The sequence below is a fragment of the Aulonocara stuartgranti genome (assembly GCF_965226115.1).
Source record: "Aulonocara stuartgranti genome assembly, chromosome: 23".
In the NCBI taxonomy this organism is placed as follows: Eukaryota; Metazoa; Chordata; class Actinopteri; order Cichliformes; family Cichlidae; genus Aulonocara; species Aulonocara stuartgranti.
The window spans coordinates 47,901,311-47,921,385 of NC_138958.1; the positions used below are offsets into that span (position 1 = coordinate 47,901,311).

The 20,075-nt window shown below is 42.4% G+C and overlaps 1 protein-coding gene and 1 long non-coding RNA gene across 5 annotated transcripts in view; one reads left to right on the forward strand and one right to left on the reverse strand.

Moving 5' to 3' along the window:
• The window catches only part of LOC309701484 (NACHT, LRR and PYD domains-containing protein 12-like), a 1,104,110-nt gene that overhangs the window by 897,309 nt on the left and 186,726 nt on the right, over nt 1-20,075 (forward strand). The gene's annotated exons all lie outside the window — the stretch shown is intronic.
• On the reverse strand, nt 726-6,252 carry LOC309701560. Of its 4 annotated transcripts, none has more exons than XR_014275103.1 (6): nt 6,084-6,252; nt 3,300-5,954; nt 2,011-2,141; nt 1,649-1,756; nt 1,422-1,543; nt 726-1,279 (listed from the first exon to the last, which is right to left on the reverse strand). It is a non-coding gene; the product is annotated as an uncharacterized lncRNA (long non-coding RNA). The 4 variants fall into 4 exon arrangements; XR_014275104.1 differs by having other exon boundaries at nt 3,300-5,343; nt 5,422-6,252; XR_014275105.1 differs by having other exon boundaries at nt 2,011-2,136; nt 3,300-6,252.

Sequence of the window (20,075 nt, forward strand, 5' to 3'; positions counted from 1 at the left end):
TTTAATATTGATTACATATGTCTGAATTGCTAACCCTAACCCTAGCTCAACAGACCACAATGCCCTGGACTGTCAGTATTATTACATGCTGTGAACATAAGTACCTTTGATCACAGTTTATATTGTAAAAGAGAAGGAATATTGGAAAGAAAGATCAACATTGTGATATTATTTCTTCCAAACTGACCAGAAACATGCTTGTCAGACTCTCACAGCAAAGGATCAGACTCACTGTGCATGACGGCTCAGGCCAATGATGTCTGTTAGATTGTCAGTTGTTTAGTGCTTCTGTACAGTTAGGGTCACCGTCTCTATTTCAGAATAATTAATATGCGTAAAACACTAAAAGTTGATTGTCTTCCAATATTCTAGCATAATTAAAAAACTTTGACTTTGTAAGTACATATTATTAGTCCTAATGCCAGCATGATTCTTCATAACTCCTGCTTTGAAATACTGAACTTTAAAATGTACCTGATGAAAGATCATTTACAGTGGCACTCTGTCAGGATCATTCTGACTGTAAGATCACTGTATTAATCTGAATCCTTCTGAAATGTGCTGTGAATGAATGCTGATGCAACTCACTGTGGGAAAGCTGTTAATAAAAGGAATCTGTGACACATGCAGCACATTCACAGAGGAAGAGGACACAAAGGGAGGACACGCAGAGGCTGTGTTGAAGTCAGAAATCCAAATCTTTATTAAAAAACAGGCGGCGGTAACAAACAGGAAGACAAGCAGTCCATCAAACAGACTACAGGGTCAAACATACAGAGAATTCAAACAGCAGTAAAAAATAACTGGACACTGAAAAACTTAAAGCAATGTGTGACGCAATAGAAGGAAGCAGCGCAGTATATTCACTGAATTATCATCAATTACAAAAGAGAAAAACGACGATTTCTAAGGATTATTTTCTTAAATGCAGTTAGAGTGTGGCTGGTAAAGATGGAAACATACAGAATGTAAACTGTGTGAGTTTGTGAACTTTGTTAGTAACAAATGAGGTAAAAAAAACAACCCCAAAACAGACAAAACACAGAAAGAGGCTCTCAGTATTCATTCATAATTAGAAAGAAACATTCTGGTCGTGGATTTTTACAGTCTTAGTTCCGCTCGCTGTCATCATTATAATCATCATGATCAATGGCGAGGTCCTGAGGTGGGTGGGGCTGTCTCTGGTGATGTCACCATGAAGGAACAGCATCTGGCACGTGTTGGTGAAACATCCCAGTACACTGGTGTAGTTTCCTCTCCAGCTGTTTGACACGTGACACTTGAACATTAAGGGGAAGAAGAAGAAACAGTGTTAGGTCAGGTGACCACATGGTTTCTAAAGTAACTGACAGGAAGTAACCAGGCCGTTAGAAATGGATGGCATGTGTTTAGAAATACTGGAGTTGGGTAACTCTACTTACCAAAAGCAGAAGCACACAGATGAAGGATCAGATGCTGAATGTTGCAGGAACATGCTCGTGTGTGGTGGTCATTCAGTGCTGCTCCGGCAGGTTAGACAGTCCAAGACTGATATGCTGCCCATCTGAGAGTTTGAAAACACACATGCAAAGATTTATTTTGTATTACAGTCAAAGTTGGATGTTCATTTTTGTCCTTTAAAAATGTTTGTGTATTTGAAAGCACTAACATTTAAGGATGACTTGGATCGTCTCCTTTAAAGGGGAGACAAGTGTATCCACTGATCCACGTCACTTTACCTGGATGATGACTCCTCCGCCCTCACTCAGAAACACTCCTAATATAACCAAGAAAATAAATAATATTGAAGATTTACTTACATCATTACAAAAACAGCAAAAACATCTCCCTTTGATTCTATTTCTCCATTCCTGCTGAACATCAGGCAACAAATATCTCAATAAATCACAGTAAAATGTAAAGCACATTCTTTCTCTGCTTTGTCTAACCTCTGCAGAGCCTCTGTCAAGAAAATCATAACTGTAAGCATAAAACCAAAATATACATTTCATAACACGTCACTGGACAAACCTCGGTCAGTTGATTTCCTCTGTGCAGTGCAGACAAACATCAGTCAGCAAGTGACTCTGCTGGTTCTTCTGAGGAAACACCACCGTCTCTCCACACCGTCACCATCTGTGAGCACAAACTGCCGCTCTGCTCTGCCAGCATGTAGGAATCACATATCACACACACAGGGGTGAAGAAACATCAGAGCTCAACTTTGGATACTTTAGATCTTAACAGATCAAAGCAGCTCTTAGTTTCAACAATCAGACAAACAATGATACCAAACTGATTCTGTATGAATACAATATGGTATTTTCAATACAGGTGTCAAATTAATTTATTAAAACTAATACAGATATATGTATATTTTTTTTGATAAATTAGTTTGCTAAATTATAAGAATATATTTTTTCTTTTTTTTTCATTTAACAATTGCAACTGAAAGAAATTAAATATTGAACAAAAATATATTGTCACATTCTGAGCATGCTCAGCACGCTGACAGACTTGAAGTTGCTACAGATTTTAAGAATGTCACAGGCTGGGTCTCTGACCCAGCGCTCTGAGTTCATTTTTGTATTTGTCTCATTTTGATATGTGATTAGTTTTGTGTCATTTCCTATCTAGCTTTAGTTTAAGCTGTTATTTATTATTGTTCCCTTGGTTTTCTATGTTTTGGGTTCTTGTATTATTCTTCACGTATTAGGTCTGTTAAGTTGTGTTGTCATGTCTAGTTTTAGTATTTCCCGTTTTATTCTGACAGTGTCATGTGTTCTTTGTTCATTGTATTTAGCTTTCCTCCTCCTGGTCCTGTCATTTAGGTTTATGTCAGTCAGCTGTTTCCCCCATGTGTCTCCACTTCCCCTGATCACCTCATGTATGTATTTAAGCCCTCTGTTTTCTGCATGTCATTGTCGGGTCGTCTGTTTACCTCACCTCAGTCATAGGTCTAGTTTTCGTCTGTTATTTCCACGTTAGTCATAGTCTTAGCCTGTTTATTTCCACCTCAGTCATAGTTATAGTTTTTGGTCTCAGTACCGTTTAGTATTTTGTTTCTTAGTGTCTTGTCAGTTTACTTTGGTTTCCTGGTTTACTTCTGCCGTCATCTAATAAAGGATCACTTTTTCTGTTCAACCTTCAACTCCTCGTCCTCATCTGCTTTTGGGTCCTGTTTCCATTACACACCGGCGCACCCCGCCGTGACAAAGAAGTGATAATTATGGGGAAGAAACTTCTCTTGTTCATCCGTTTAATCAAACATTTGATGCCTCAGCTGTCTCAGTCTATAGCGTTCTGCAACTACAACTAACCTGAAGCTTGGATTTGGCTGCAGGTGCCCCTGTACATCCTTCTCAGATGTGGGTACCAGTTAATCCCACTTCTTCCTGACCTTTGCTTCATCACAAGACCAAAGGTGGCATCCCGTGTCACAGTCTTATCATCATCCAGAAGAAACATTTGAAGAAACATCATGGAGAAGAAACATTTACGCGCCTCCTGGTTTTGTTTTCTGATCCTGCGAAAAGACTGAGGACAAAGCCCAGAGAACACGAGATACACAACATTCAGACTCAACAGCCTCCATAAATGAAGAGCACCAGGTTGGTTCAGTTATAGTAGATATGAGCATACTTCACATTACTGGGTATGAATAATAATGAGGAGGCAAACTTTGAAGATGCAGAGCATGATGTCCCATCATCAGACTGTAAACAAACATCCACCAGGCTTCTTTGTTGCCAAAATTGATGATTCTCCCATCAGGGATCAGTAGCGTGTATTAACGTGTGGTATAAGCAGCAGTCACTGAAATATTACTGTTTCAGATAAGAAATCTAGGACATAAAAGCCAGGGTGGGAGGGATCTCTGCAAACTGACTTACCTCTGCAAGTGTGAAGCTCAACAAAAATCTGACTCTCCAGTCACAGATAGGGGTGGGTATTGATAAGATTTTCACGATTTGATTCCATTTTCGATTCTGTTTAACGATTCGATTCTTTATCTATTCTTTTTAAAAAAGGAGAACACTAAGGTCGATTAGCTTAGAACTTTGTTTTATAGCTTCTCTTTGAACAAGATATAAATTTAGGAGTAACATGGCCTTACAAACACAGCAGTGAGATCTTAAGAGATCCAGCCTACGGCTCTTCAATGGGGTGTCACAGGGTCCCCAGGAAAAGAAATTGTAAATGTAAAATAATAAAATAAATATTCTTCTGTAGCAATAACAAAGTATAACATAAATTAATCTGTAGCAATTACACAAGAATATCCAGTAATGTCCCTGTGTACAAAAGGCCAGCCAGTTCGCAGAACTCATGAACGGAGCCACATCTGCGGAGTAAGATATCAGCATACTGCTGCCGTTTAGCCAATGAGCGGTGAGGCAACCCATTCTCTTCGCCAATCAGAAGACACAATTCTACCTCATCACTACGCACACGTCGACGCAGAGAGTTCGGTCGGAGCTGCAGGTGGGAAGAGTCAGCAGAGTTTACTCACCGTGTGGATTTTCGTTCCTTCTAATGCTGTTAGCGGTGTGCGTCCATGAGACTGTAAGTTTCTGTGTTTTATCGTGTTTGTTCTTTGCTGCGGCCATTATCCTCCCCTGTTTAATCCTTGGCGCATACTTTGTTTACCGATTGTTACTGCCGTTTACTGCGAAGCAGCCTCTGCCGTGCGGTCATTAAGGGACCGTCACTAATTTCTCATGTTAGCTCTGATGTAAAGTGCCTAGTTAGGATTTATGTAAATAGTAAAATTAGCATTTGTTGACACTCCCTTATTTTGGTTGAATGTTCCACTATCCAGTATTGTTTGTATTGTTGTATTACACATTTAATTCACTCTGTTCACATAATTATGGAAGACTTTTATGTTCTTTCCAACAGAAACCACACCATCACTCACCACACGGCATATAGCATTTTACAGCCTGTTAAATCCCCTCACTCACATTATGGATGTGTGCTTCGGATTCTTGTTAATAAATGAGTGAACGGCAGATACCTGAGTGGCAGTGGATTTTGTGGATACGCCATCTGTTCTTATCGGACAACCCTGTTGAGATTGTGGATTCATAGAGTCAGCACCTTATCATCTACATCATTCATAGTCAGGAGGTCAAGTCCATCCCTCTTAAAGTGACCTCCTCCATTACACCCTGCCTACAATTAAACACATTCACTTACCGAAAATCAGGGGCATCTGCTGTGCAAATGGGTGCAAACCTTTTACCACAAACTTAGTCACTGCTTCGTCTATCCTGGCCTGAAAGGACACCGGTAGACTGCAGCAACAACTGCCAGCACCTGAGCCAGCCAGACTCTGTCTGTCTCTCTCATCATGGTCACCTAAATGCACAGTAATAGCAGGTTTTGTAATAAGGCAGATCGCGCTAACATAATATGCACTGTTAGTTGATTATTTACCTGCCGCATTAACGGGAGAGGACGTGCAAACGTTACTGCTGCTGCTGGGTTGAGATTCACGAGATTCATTTAAGGTCATCGCGTCTTTTGTGAGCAAATGCTTTTGCATATTCGTAGTGTTTCCTCCCTTAAATGAAATATCCACTTTGCAAGTATTGCAAGTTCCCCTGTTGTCATCCGTTCTCGTAAAGTATAATCAAACTTTTGAGCGTTTGAGCCGCTTAGGCGCCGTGTTTCCTGCCAGGTAAATGATGCTCCGCAATGTGGTGACGTCATTCGGGGCGACTGGAATTGATAAGGGAATCGTTTGCAAAAATGGCAAACAGTTCCAAGGAATTGAAACAGTGGGAACCGGTTCTCCACAAGAACCGGTTTTCGATACCCATCCCTAGTCACAGACAAACAAAAACTCCAGCTGGGAGATAGAAAATGCTGTCTGGGTCTTGCTGGATGTTGCTGGTCAGAGTCCACACATTAGCAGAGTGCTTCTTGGTCCCACTGACCCATGTGGACAGCGACTGTGGAGAACTGTTCTGGAAAACAGAGAAGAGAATTAAAATAACAAAAAGCCAAACAGGATTTCCACAAAGACTCTCTTGGAATCAGCAATCAAAAAAAATCACTGGTTCATATTTCAATCAAATATGAACAGGTTCCTTAACTGTATGCAGTTCAGATCTGATTTAATTTAATTTCCTTCACACAGCACATTCGTCCAGGCTGACAGGTAAACATAGAATTAATCTCAGGTAACATGACTCATAGTAGAGATTCAGTAAGAAAGATTGCAGGCTCTAATATTATTACCACACAATCCAAGGACACACCAACAGCTCCAATTTGTAGAACTATTTAAACAAATGTCTTCTGAATATTCAATTCATGTTCACAGTGGGAGGGGGGGGGGGGGTGTGTAGAATATTTCTAACATTTTGAGTTATTTTCCAGTGTTAGAAAATCAGCACTGCTCAGTGTTAGCCATTTCTCCAGGCTGGAGAAATTGATCAGGAGGGCTAGCTCTGTGGTCGGCATGAAGCTGGACACTCTGGTGACAGTGGCAGAGAAAAGGACATTAAAGAAACTGATGGACATTATGGACAATGCCAGGCATCCTCTGCACACGGCCATAAACAACCAGAAGAGTCTGTTCAGTGACAGGTTGCTTCTCCCCAAGACAAGAACTAACAGACTTAAAAACTCCTTTGTCCCACACGCCATCAGACTGTTTAACTCCTCTCTGGAGGGGAGAGGGAGGGGAAACAGGAGGACAAAGGAGGGGGGAACAACTAAGCTGTAGTGCCTCTTCACCTCACTGTACAATACCTTGTGCAATATTTTTTGTAAATAGTCAACAGTGCAATAGACTCAAGACTTGAAATGTGCAATTCACTTGTATTTTTATTTTTTATTCCTATTTATTCTATTTATCCCCTTTGTATATTTTATTTATATTTGTTTCTGTATTTATATATGTGTGTGTGTGTGTGTGTGTGTGTGTGTGCGTGTGTATATATATATTTATATATATATAACAATTCTGTAACTGTAACTTCGGTCGTTGCTGTGCTTTTTTTGGAAATCGAATTTCCCAGAGGAACCCACCCGAGGGATTAATAAAGTTCTATCTTATCTTATCTTATCTCTTATCTTGTTAATCTTCAAAACTGACTAGGTTACTTTTAAACATATAACACTGTCAAAAGTGTTAATTTAACACTCAACAGTGTTGTATTTAACACTCAGAGGTGTGGACCCATATAGACACTCTCCAGTGTTAATTTAACACTGGAGATTTTGCTGTGCACACTCGAGAGTCAGGCAGCTTAAATGTGTTTGTCTTCATCTGTAGTTACGTTTCATTGGCTGGAAATGTGCTAACTGGAATCCTTCATGAGTCCAGATGAACAAAAACAAGTGTTTACTGCTCCACGCTGCACGAATCTGAATCAAAATCACTCAGACGCGCCCACGTAGGCATTCCACTAAAACCATGTGACCACCTTCACCTTTAAACCTGTCGTGAATATAAATTTAGACTTTTCACTTTATTTTGAAAGAACAGATTTGCAGGAAGTGCGGCTGCTGCAGAAACTCTTCACTTTTCACTGGCTTTAATCTTGAAGGTTTCTCCAGATGTGGAACATTCATGCTAAACATTCAACATCTGACGACCGTCTCCGTGTAAAACACTGACAAACTCAAACTTTATACGGTAACTGACAGATTTATTCCTCCATTTTCAGGCATTTCACAATGAACTTGGATTAGTTTGATGATTTTATTCACGTCGGTGAATAAAACCAGCCAAGAGGCTGATTCCTGCAGAGGAGGAGGCAGAGTGGAGGAATCTGCAGGTTCTGTCTCTAACACACAACCAGAGCTTCAATCATAACGAGCACATAATAAAACCATGATCCCCCCTGATCGACTCTTTTAGCCTGTTTCCTCTGGATCGAACAGGATCTAACAAACCCCAGCTTCTGCTGGGACACTGGTCATCATGGGAGGAAAAAGATGGCTGCCGTGTTGCTGTTTCCTTTCTTACACCAGCGTTATACTTCCTGTATCTGTGGGTCTGAGTTTTTAATCAGAGGATGAACTTAAAGCTTTCAGTCTGCTCTACAACCCACCACCTATCCACACGTCTGCTAAGTGGACTGGAAATCAGTAAAACTTCTACCAGACTTTAGTAAATATTGCATTAAGATGAGCAGACAGATTTTAATCTCAGCATCGTGCACACAGATTTTTCAGGACACTGGAAGAGTTCCTGCCGTGGATTTAGATGTTAGTGTTGTGTGGATGATCCCATTCTGTGATCTTTGTGTTACTAACACTGATGACACCACCGTTATTGGACTCATCTCGGACGGGGATGAGTCTGCCTACAGGAGGGAGGTTGAACGTCTGGTGTCCTGGTGCAGCCACAACAACCTGGTGCTGAATGCCCAGAAGACAGTGGAGATTATTGTGGACTTCAGGACGCACACAGCTCCACTCCCCCCCATCATCCTGTCTGACACCCCCATCACCTCTGTGGACTCATTCCGCTTCCTGGGTACCACCATCACCCAGGACCTGAAGTGGGAGCCCACCATCACCTCCGTCATTAAGAAAGCCCAGCAGAGGATGTACTTCCTGAGGCAGCTGAAGAAATTCAACCTGCCAACACGGACGATGATGCAGTTCTACACTGCAATCATCGAGTCCATCCTCACCTCCTCCATCACTGTGTGGTACGCTGGAGCCACTGTCAGGGACAAACAGAGACTGCAGCGTGTTGTGCGCTCTGCTGAGAAGGTGATTGGCTGCAGACTCCCATCTCTGCAGGACCTGTACACCTCCAGGACACTGGGGCACGCAGCTCGGATCTCAGCTGACCCTTCTCACCCTGGACACAGTCTGTTTGACCTGCTCCCCTCAGGCAGGAGGCTCCGGTCCATTCGCACCAGAACCTCTCGCCATAAGAACAGTTTCTTCCCCTCTGCTGTTGGACACATGAACAATAACCGTATGACTGTTCCCACCACTAACACCCTACGCTGTGTTCACTGCATCATTCCATGTTTGGCACCTGCACTCATGTATATATCATGTATATATCTATCTACTTAGCACTTTTAATTCTTATTCTTATTTTTATTTTCATGTCTATTTAAGCGTAATTTATGACAATATGTTTGCACTGAAGCACCGCAGCAATTTCCTAATGTTGTAAACCTGCTCAACATTTGGCAATAAAACCCTTTCTGATTCTGATTCTGATGCTTTTACACTTTAGGACCCTCGAGACCTCTGCTGCTCAGCCGTCCTGATCGCTGCCTCCACTTTAACCAGAGGCTGTAACCTCTGATCATTTCACCTGCACCGACAGTAAAACTCTTCTCCAGAACCAAACGTGCCATAAACCCATCACAGCTTCATCATCAGCTCAGTCTCAGCAACATGCAGACGACCGAGCAGCAGAAACTCTGCAGGGAACGTCTGAAGTCTGTTCTTCAGTTTTCCCAGCTCACTGTTTATTGAACATGAGACAGAAAAATAACTTCACCTTTAATGTGAAACTTTTATCGCCTGTGACATGTTTGCAGGAAGTTTACATGCTGTGATTTAGTGTCACAGCCATAAATATCACACAAGGTAAAAACTACAAGTCCCAGCATCCTCTGTGTTTAGGGAGGAGCAGTGAAAGTGAAAGTGTTGATCCTCCGTTCAGAGCAGCAGGAGGAGGAAGGTGGAGCTGAGGCAGGTGAGTGTTAACATGAATATGTTTCTTCTTATGACATAAAATAATTCCACGCTGTTCGTGTCTGTGGGTGAAACGTGAGGCCGGTCGGCTCCTCTGAGCGCTGGTTTCCTGTAAGTAGAGAGGAAGTGAGTTTAGCTGAGAGAGCAGGAGGAGAGTGAGAGCTGTGCTGAGGCAGGTGAGTGTAAACACCGCTCTGACATTACTGTGTCTCTGTGGCGGGAACAACAGGCTCCGTCAGTGGAGGCAAAAATAATCAGACTTTGGTTTTTCAAAGGAAACTACTTTATGTTGGGAGAAGCCGCGCGCTCATTGGATAACGACTTGTCAATCTCAAGTTATTAGCCAATGAGCGCGCAGGTTCACAGTAAGACCCGCCCTTATCACGACAAAAAAATGGCGACAGAAACTCCTTTCAGGCTGACTTTAAACTGTTTGAGCCACTTCCTGTTCTCAGTCCCGGCGTCCTGATCACCGAGGTTTCTGTTGCTCTGATGTCTGATATTGATTATATCGGTAAACAGGCTGTAGGCAGAAACATCAGGTCTGATCTGAAAATCCCTTCAGAAACAAACTTTAAGAGTTTTATGTCCGTGTGAGGCCGCACGCTGATTGGATAACCACCTGTCAGTCTCAAGTTATTAGCCAATGAGCGCGCAGATTCACAGTAAGACCTTAACACAGCATTTCTTTTAAAACTAAAACATCGACAGTGAAACTGTAACGTGTCCTGTGACCTATAAACACTCTGTGATGAATAATCTGAAGTCATTTTGAGCCTGACAGTAGTTTCCTGTCACAGAGCAGAAGCTGCAGGCAGTTTTTGGCACCTTTATATTTAATTTATTCCAAAATAAATCAATAAAGGTAGAAAAGAACTCTCAGTGACATTAAAAATCTATTTTTAAAGACAGATGTGACCAAGTGCAACAAATATAAGATGAGATGTTTACAGATATTTGAAGTATTGATCATATGTAGAACACAGAGCAGGTCCAATAACAGAGTCATGCTGCTCACAAACAGCAGTTTGGTTTCATGAGCTCACTTCCTGCAGTGATCCTCAGCTTCTCTCCAAAGGAGCTGTAACATGTGGGCTCCTCACCATGATGATGATCCCAAACACACTGAGTTCCTTCATCCACCTGATCATGTACTTATTAAATAATGTGATGGTTTTGGTGTTTTTTTAAAGACGTTGAGCCTCTAAAATAACTGGTTTGGACTTTAGGGCCAAAGCTCCAACATTAGAAAGCCGTCAGTGTGATGCTTCCAGTACAACAGCACCTCTGAGTGTGTGTGTTTACCTCTCAGACTAACTCCACCCTGACATCAAGAAGATGGAGGAAGAGGACGGAGCAGCATCCAGCTGTGTGTCTGTGAGGAGTGACGGAGTTACACAAACACCTCCACCTTACAGTCATGGACCTGCAGCAATAATGTAAGAACACTACTAACTTTATTAGTCATTTCAACATAACCATGACAGAATCATTGATCTGTGATTGGTTCAAACTGTTTGATCTGAGTTTGATTTTTATTGACTTGTTTTCTTGCTAAGATCTGAACTCTGTAAGTTTAAGTGAAGTCAGTGCAGCAGAATCAGAGAGAAGAGCTGAGAACAAACTGAGTTCATTCAGAGACAGAAAAAACTGCTGATGATTGGCTGACCTGTCAGCGTTATGAGGCAGACACAATATCACAGAGGGATCAGCTGATCATATGGCTGTCAGAGAGAACTGATCAGTTATTGATGTTTGTGTTTGCAGAGGTCAGAGGTCACAGTCTCCAGCATCCAGCTGTGTGTCTGTGAGGAGTGACTGGTCCAAAGAAATATTTCCTCCAGGCTTCAGTCATGAACCTGCAGCAACAATGTTCTTCAATCATGGAGCTCAGCTGACCATGTAAGAGAGCTGCTGACTCAGAGTTCAAAGGTTGTTTCTATAAATGTTCTGCCAGTGACATCATAACTTAACCTAACACTGGTCTGTGTATGAAGTATCATTTAGTGGCAGTTGTTAAAGTTGTATAATGATGATGCTAGTTTGGGGTGTATTTTCCTGCTGATGCAAATGCATCTACTTTGCCCTTTGTCTGGTGCTTTGGACAAAGACGTCCAATGAAACTCAGAACAACACAGTTTGCACCACCAGCAGGCAGAGGAAGTGGCTGACATCCAGAAATCCTACCAGTGGCTGAACAAAGCTGGACTGAAAGACAGCACAGAGGCACTAATCATGGCAGCACAGGAACAAGCTCCGAGCACAAGACCCATAGAGCCCGGGGTCTACATGGCTCTTTTTGGGGGGGTTGTGTTGTATTAATAGTGACTTTGTTTCTTTGGACCAAAATCTTTTGTTTTTCAGTTCAGTTGCAACATTGAGTAACACTAATGCAGGGGTCGGCAACCTGCGGCTCTTTAGTCCTTACAGTGCGGCTCCTCGTGGTTTGGGAAAATAAATTAGAAGTATTTAGCTGAAGTGTATTTTATTTATGTTCTTTTTTAACTTGTAGTTCTAAATTGGAAGATTATTGTGATATTGAAATATAAAAATAAAATTATCTTTTTTATTTTTTCATCGTTCAAATAAGCGTCACACTCGTGGAAGCCGGTGTACCCGCCGAAACGCCGTGCATTTATCGAGACTTTCAGCCCCAGGAAGGCCAGTTATGGATCTTCGGATCCACATTATGTCAGCAGCTGTTCTCCACCGTGAACTAAGTTAAAAACAAACACCGCTCACGCCTCACAGACAGCAGCTTACAGTCCTGTAAAGATGAAAGTGACTTCGTACAGCCCCGACCTGCAGACGCTGTGCGCAGAGGTTCAGGAGCAGAAGTCCCGTTGTAAACATATCACGGCAGACCCGACGATGTTTGCATGAACTCGCTTTTCAGCTTCTCTTTATTGACCACTTTTCACACACGGTTGCTGTACGCACACAGCCGGCTGTAGCTTTGCAGCTCACAGCCCGACACACAACAGCACAGACGTTAAGGCGGCGAGGCGTGATTGCGGGTGCCGCTCAGGTGCGTCCGCCTCCCCTGCAGCGGCGCTGCAGACCACGCCCCGCCACACACATTAACCAGGTAAAATACATATTTAGGCAGAATTTTGCAAATATCTATTTTTCATCTTTCAGCAGCATAGAGCTTTTTTTCCAATTGTTTTTTAAAAGTCAGGTCAAGGCTCCAAAAGCCCAAAGGAGATATAAGGGTGGCGGCTCACAGCAGTTTTTGTTTGCTACATCATTTTAGTTCAGCTGGGTGTCTTTCCTTTTGTTATATTTCTTTAAGAGTTCAAATGTGTTCATTACATAAATAACATGTAATTTTCTCTGTAGCACTTCATGGATTTCATAAGCAACACACCTTAGTTGTTCACACAAAGCATAAAGGTAAAAAACAGTATATACAGTGTTATCTTCATTCTAGATGTCAAAAAGTATTTGTGGCTCCCAGTGTTTTCTTTTGCGTGGAAACTGGCTCCAAATGGCTCTTTGGGTCCTGAAGGTTGCTGACCCCTGACCTAATGGTATATTTTTTTTAGCTGGATCGTTCTATAAAAACATGAATCAAATCTGAGAAAAGTTTCCACCTGACCTGTTGAATGTTATTGAAGCCAGAAGTTTGCCTTCATACTGTGTTTCTTGCATGCCTTTTGTGGTGTACTAATTGATGTGAAATGAATGCAATGTGGTTGTGTTTGCAGAGGTCAGAGGTCACAGTCTCCAGCATCCAGCTGTGTGTCTGTGAGGAGTGACTGGTCCAAAGAATATCCTCCATATTTCAGTCATGAACCTGCAGCAACAATGTTCTTCAATCATGGAGCTCAGCTGACCATGTAAGAGAGCTGCTGACTCAGAGTTCAAAGGTTGTTTCTATAAATGTGTTCTACCAGTGACATCATAAATGATTCCTAATGGTGGTCCGGGTACGATAATGCTAGTATCAATCGTAGTAGTAATGCAATCCAAGGTAATGATTTCTTCTCTGTTGCTGTGAACGTCTCTGCAGCCGTCTGTACTCTAATCTGAGACAACTATTACTGACAGAAACCATCACATCATCCAGTTTGTGTGTTTGCAGCTGCTTAAAAGATTTTAAACAGAGATTAATCAGTAATTCATGTGATGTGTTTGTGTTTGCAGAGGTCAGAGGTCACAGTCTCCAGCATCCAGCTGTGTGTCTATGAGGAGTGACTGGTCCAAAAACAAACCTCCAGAGTTCAGTCATGAACCTGCAGCAACAATGTTCTTCAATCATGGAGCCCAGCTGACCATGTAAGAGAGCTGCTGACTCATTTACGGGTGTTTGAAATTCTGTGACCACTTTGTAATTTTAGTTTATATTTTAAAGTGTTTTTATTTGTAGTTGCCTGTATTTTTATTACACTGTGTGTAACGTGGTGGTTTGTGCTGTTTGGGATCGTTTTGGTGTATTTGTGTCAGAACATCAGATAAATGATTTCATCACATTTTAAAAGAAAGTATCAGGATAATAATCTGAACTGAGTCATCAGAAATAGAAAGATGGTCTCAACAGGCCACTGAGCTGATCTCCAAAGAAATGCAGAAGATTGAAGAGTCCGAGGCTGTTTATTTGTCACAGGCATCGTCATACACGTACAACACAGTGAAATGTGCTGAGCTGTGCAAGCAGAACAAAGCAAATGAGCAAAGTGATGTAAACAGAGTAACTGAACAGAGTGAGCAGAGTAATATCAGCAGTAATGAAGCAGCAGGATCAGTGTAGCAGCGTGTGACGTCATAATGAATCAGGTATGATCTGAAATATGACAGTGAGACAAGAACATGATGTAAGGTCCTGTTTAAACCCTGATGGTGATGCTATGAGGGGAGCATGTTCTGATTTAGGACTTGGATGGTCTGAGGATAGAAGCTCCTCTCTGTTTGTGTCCTGATGGTGCAGAAGCTTCTGCCTGATTGTAGAAGGAGCTGAAGCCAGCATCATCCCAGAGGTGAAGCTCCTCTGTGTGCAGACCTGAGGTCAGATTCCTCCAGGCTGATGTTCAGGATCTACAGAAACGTGTGGTTGTAGTTATTGCTGCACTGTGTGCTGACAGCAGATACTCAGAACAAAGCGCTGCACACGTGTTCTTTACAAACATCTGTACATATCAAATATGGATCATGGCAGTGAATGAACACGTTTCTGTCATTTGTTTCATTGGCTTCTTTTTTCTGCCTGTGTTCATGTGATTAATGTCTAACACATAAACAGGTTTGTAATCAAACATCACATCATCAGGGAGGCATCATGAAACAAAGTTACTGCTGGAGGCTGAACTCAATTTGGTGGCAATGTTCAAAAATATCACTCAGATCATTTCAAAGCTTTTAGTTCTTCTTCTTCACTTCTGTAAAATAATAGAAAGAAAATCAGAACCCAGAAGTTCACTTCCTGATGACTGAACTCTTTCAAAATAAAGCTGAAAGCTCTGAATGTGACACCGCTGCTCCACCACAGTTTTTAGAGGAGGTCAAAGGTCAGTTCAGAGTGATGGATCCCAAACTTCCAGTACATCCAGTGAAGGACATAATCAGCTGTGTGATGAAGGCTTTTACTGTGGAGTTTGTAGGCTGATCACTCTGTGTTTAATAAGACAGGCAGGAACAGCAAAGGAAACTTGGATTCTGAACTCAAACACAAGTTTCTCCACTTTGACTTTTCTCTGTGACCATCAGAGCTTCTGCACAGTGTCATCAAATCTGGATGTTTGTCACTGACAGTCAATGATTTTAGTGATAAAGAAATGTGTTCACAGAGGGAGGAAGAGGAAGAGGAGTGGTGTCTGTGAGGAGGAGCAGCTGTCCTGCTGTGCTTTGTGTCAGGACGTCCTGAAGGATCCAGTCTCTACCAGCTGTGGACACTGGTTGTGCAGACAGTGCATCTCCTCATACTGGGACCAGTCTGCTTCATCAGGAGACTGGTCCTGTCCCCAGTGTGGAGAAAGATCCAGAAGCAGAGCTGGACTGCAGACAGCCAGTCAGAACAGCTGTGTACAAAGTAAGACTGAACATCTGTCTGCTGATGGACTCATTTCTGAAAACTGGACTTCTTGTTGTTGTTCAGACATTGAAGAGTTTTCTTTCTGTTTTTCTTTCTTTCAGCAGATGTTGGTCTGCAGGAGGTTTTAGATGAACATAAGATCAGTCTGAGGAGGAGATGTGAACGTGTGACTGAAGGAAGCGATGAAACAGGAAGTAGAACCCTCCTCAACAGGATCTACACTGAGCTCTACATCACAGAGGGACAGAGTGAAGAGGTTCATAGCCAACATGAGGTGAGGCAGCTGGAGACAGCTTCCAAGATGGACGCCCTCCATGACACTCCAATCAGGTGCCAGGACATCTTTAAAGCCTTACCTGACCAACAGAGACCCATCAGAGTGGTTCTGACCAACGGCGTGGCTGGTGTTGGAAAAACCTTCTCAGTGCAGAAGTTCACTCTGGACTGGGCAGAGGGCTTGGAGAACCAACATGTCAGTGTGGTGGTTCTGCTTTCATTCAGGGAGCTGAACCTGATCAGAGAGGAGCAGTACAGTCTTCTGGAGCTGCTCCATGTTTTCCATCCAACATTACAGAAGGTCACAGCAGAGAAGCTGGCTGTCTCTCAGCTTTTGTTCATCTTTGACGGCCTGGATGAAAGCAGACTTTCATTGGATTTCACCAACAGGAAGCTGCTGTCTGATGTCACACAGAAGTCATCAGTCAGCCAGCTGCTGACAAACCTCATCCAGGGGAATCTGCTTCCCTCGGCTCTCGTCTGGATAACTTCCCGACCTGCAGCGGCCAATCAGATCCCTCCTACATGTGTTGACAGGCTAACAGAAGTACGAGGCTTCACTGACGCCCAGAAGGAGGAGTACTTCAGGAGGAGATTCAGTGATGAAGAGCTGTCCAGCAGAATCATCTCCCACATGAAGACATCCAGGAGCCTCCACATCATGTGTAGAATCCCAGTCTTCTGCTGGATCACTGCTACAGTTCTGGAGCACATGTTGACTACAGAGCAGAGAGGAGAGCTGCCCAAGACCCTGACTGACATGTACTCACACTTCCTGCTGGTTCAGACAAAGAGGAAGAAGAACAAGTACCACGAGGGACATGAGACGAGTCCACAGGAGCTGACGGAGGCTGACAGGGAAGTTCTTCTGAAGCTGGGGAGGCTGGCGTTTGAACATCTGGAGAAAGGAAACATCATGTTCTACCAAGAAGACCTGGAGCAGTGTGGTCTGGATGTGACAGAGGCCTCGGTGTACTCAGGAGTTTGTACAGAGATCTTCAAAAGAGAGTGTGTGATCTTCCAGAAACCAGTCTACTGCTTTGTTCATCTGAGCATCCAGGAGTTTCTGGCTGCAGTCTACATGTTCCACTGTTTCACCAACAGGAAGTCAGAGGTGCTGAAGAACTTCCTGGGAAAAAAATACAAAGAGTCATCTCTGGATGATTTTTTGATGGAAACACTAATAAAATCCTTCAGGAGTAAAAATGGTCGTCTGGACCTGTTTGTTCGCTTCCTTCATGGCCTCTGTCTGGAGTCCAACCAGAGACTCTTAGGAGGTCTGCTGGGTCAGACAGAGAACAGTCCAGAAACCATCCAGAGAGTCATCAAGAATCTAAAAGGAAGGAAGACAAAATCCTCTCCTGACAGAAGCATCAACATCTTCCACTGTCTGATGGAGATGAACGACATCTTATTATCTCAGGAGATCCAAGAGTTCCTGAAGTCAGAGAACAAATCAAAGAAACTCTCTGAGATCCACTGCTCAGCACTGGCCTTCATGCTGCAGATGTCAGAGGAGGTTCTGGATGAGTTGGACCTGAAGAAGTACAACACAACAAAGGAGGGACGACTGAGACTGATTCCAGCTGTGAGGAACTTCAGAAAGGCTCGGTGAGTCCAGATGTGATCATTAATATTATCAGTTGGTGATAGTTTAGTTACTCAGTCATAAACTGCAATCATTTCTTATTTGAGGTCACACTAGGGCTGCCACAAACGATTATTTTTGTGATTATTTGACTAATCAGATCAAAAATAAAACATACAGCTTATTGCACCAGCATGCATCTGCTGTTATATAACTATCATTAGCTTACAGCTTAGAGTTTTTAAGGTATGTGCTAACTAAAAATAAAGACCAGATGATAGTTTATTAAACTTTTAATGAAATTTGCAGATTGTAGCAACAAACAGAAAGGCCCCCAAAATGTGTGCCGAGTTCTTCAGTGTGATTTCTCCACGGTGAAAGCACACTGTGCTCCACATAGTTATGAAGATCTTGATTAACCACATTAGCTTCACATTAGTAACTTTGTCCTCGACAGCTCGGCCATCTTCAGAACCTGCCCAGGAATTGAACTGCACATGTGCACTGGCTCCAGACGTGGGGTTGTCCTGCATAGTCAGTGGTGTCAGTAGATCATTAAGTAAAATAATATGTAACTAGATTCCTTTGAAAGAGCAACCATGGACGACAAAGCTGGGCGGAGTCTGCTCTAAGACACCAAATGAGCAAATGTTTGGTGACCTGTATCAGTGATCACCTTTTTGTTGGCCTGGTCCCCCAGTCCTCCCACTCCCCCCGGTCCTCGGTGGATGCTGTCACTTCCTCTGACACCGGCTCACCATTTATGTTGTGTCAAAAATCAAACGTGAAGATCTAATTTACTCTAAACTCTCTGACTGTTACTAATATAGTCATAAAATATGCAACAACCACTGGAGATGGAGATGAAGCTTCAACTTGCAGAAAATAGTTTATTAAAATCAGTTTGAATAAACCCAAGGCTCAGAGCAAAAGAGACAAAAGCGCCCCCAAGTGGTCAGACAATAGACGAACAGAATAAACCCTATCAAAGACAAACACGCTGGAAGCATCTTTTCTAACACTCCAGTATTTATTAGCATTTATTATAAATTTATTGTGACTTTGAAGACGTTCAGTGTTTCCTTTGGTATAACGGAGGTCTGACTACAGTCCAGTAAACACACTGATTAGGATTATAGATTAAACTGCAGTAATACTTTCACAGTGTGCAGTGATGCACAGGTCGAGTGGTTTTACACTGAAATTCTCAACAACGGGAAACTATAAGAATTTGTTACTCTAATAATAAACAAAGAAGAAGAAAAACATTTTTCATTTAGAGTTGATGAATATAAATGAATTTGAACTTTACAAACCAATCAAAGACAAACTGATCCACGTGAGTTTATAACAATATTCAAAGGCTGCTGCTGGACACAGACAGGTAACATCATTTTGACTTGCTGTCACCTGGATCTGGAGTCATAAACACTGAAGCGCTGAACATTAATACAAGTCTGTTTCTGCCAACTAGTGATAAACCTGCAGACTAATGGCTCAGAAAGCTAAAATGAGCCAATCATTTCTGTGTTTAGTTCCCCTGAAATCAGATGTGATATCAGCAGCTCTGAGTTCATTCATCATTATTGTCCAGTGATGAGATTTCTGCTCCGTTTGGTGACAGTCAGCAGATTTTTCCTGAGTGTGGACGTGAACAGTCGTACCTGACAGCAGCAGGTAGCAAACAGAGATCGTCTTTCCAGCTGGAACTCTTCACTGAGCTGAGCTCATTCAAAATGTTCTGGATTCAAGACAGGAAACAGTCCACATGTGTGTCTTCACTCTGACTCTGGATCAGATCTCACTGACAGACTGTGGACATTATGGAAGCCTAAATGTGACACCATCTTCCTCCTTCATCTGCAGATTAAAGCCAAACAAAGATTCTCATTAAAAGTCTGCAGGTCTGAGAGAGACTCAATCGTTGTGTCATGTCAAACACAGTAAGAGGAGCTGAAGCACAGATGTGAAGAGCAGATGTTCATCAGATTATGACCTCACTCTGTTTTGTCTTCATATACATTCAGTCTGTGTTTATAATGCAGACTTTCTGCTTTTATAATAACACATTTTGTATTTTCTATGATCACAGACTGGCTGACTGTGGACTCTCAGGGACTCATTGTGAAGTTGTGGCCTCGGCTCTGAAGTCCATCCCCTCCCATCTGACAGAGCTGGACATGAGTGAGAACAAGCTGCAGGATTCAGCAGTGAAGCTTCTGTGTGCTGGACTGGAGAGTCCAAACTGTCGACTGGAGACTCTGAGGTGAGTTCACTGACTGCAGCTGTTGTTGTTTTTCTATATTTCTGATCTTTGATATTTGAAACGTTCTTTAGTTCCTAAATGTTCAGGATGTGTCTGAAGACAAATGTGTCTTTGAGTGCTTTCAGAAATGTTGTGTCTTTCCAAACGACTGAACAACAGTTTTTCCTCTTGGCTCCAAATAGAAGTGACAAACTTGAGCAGGGTTCATTTAAAGGCTGACAGAAGTGGAGTGGTGACGGGGAGAT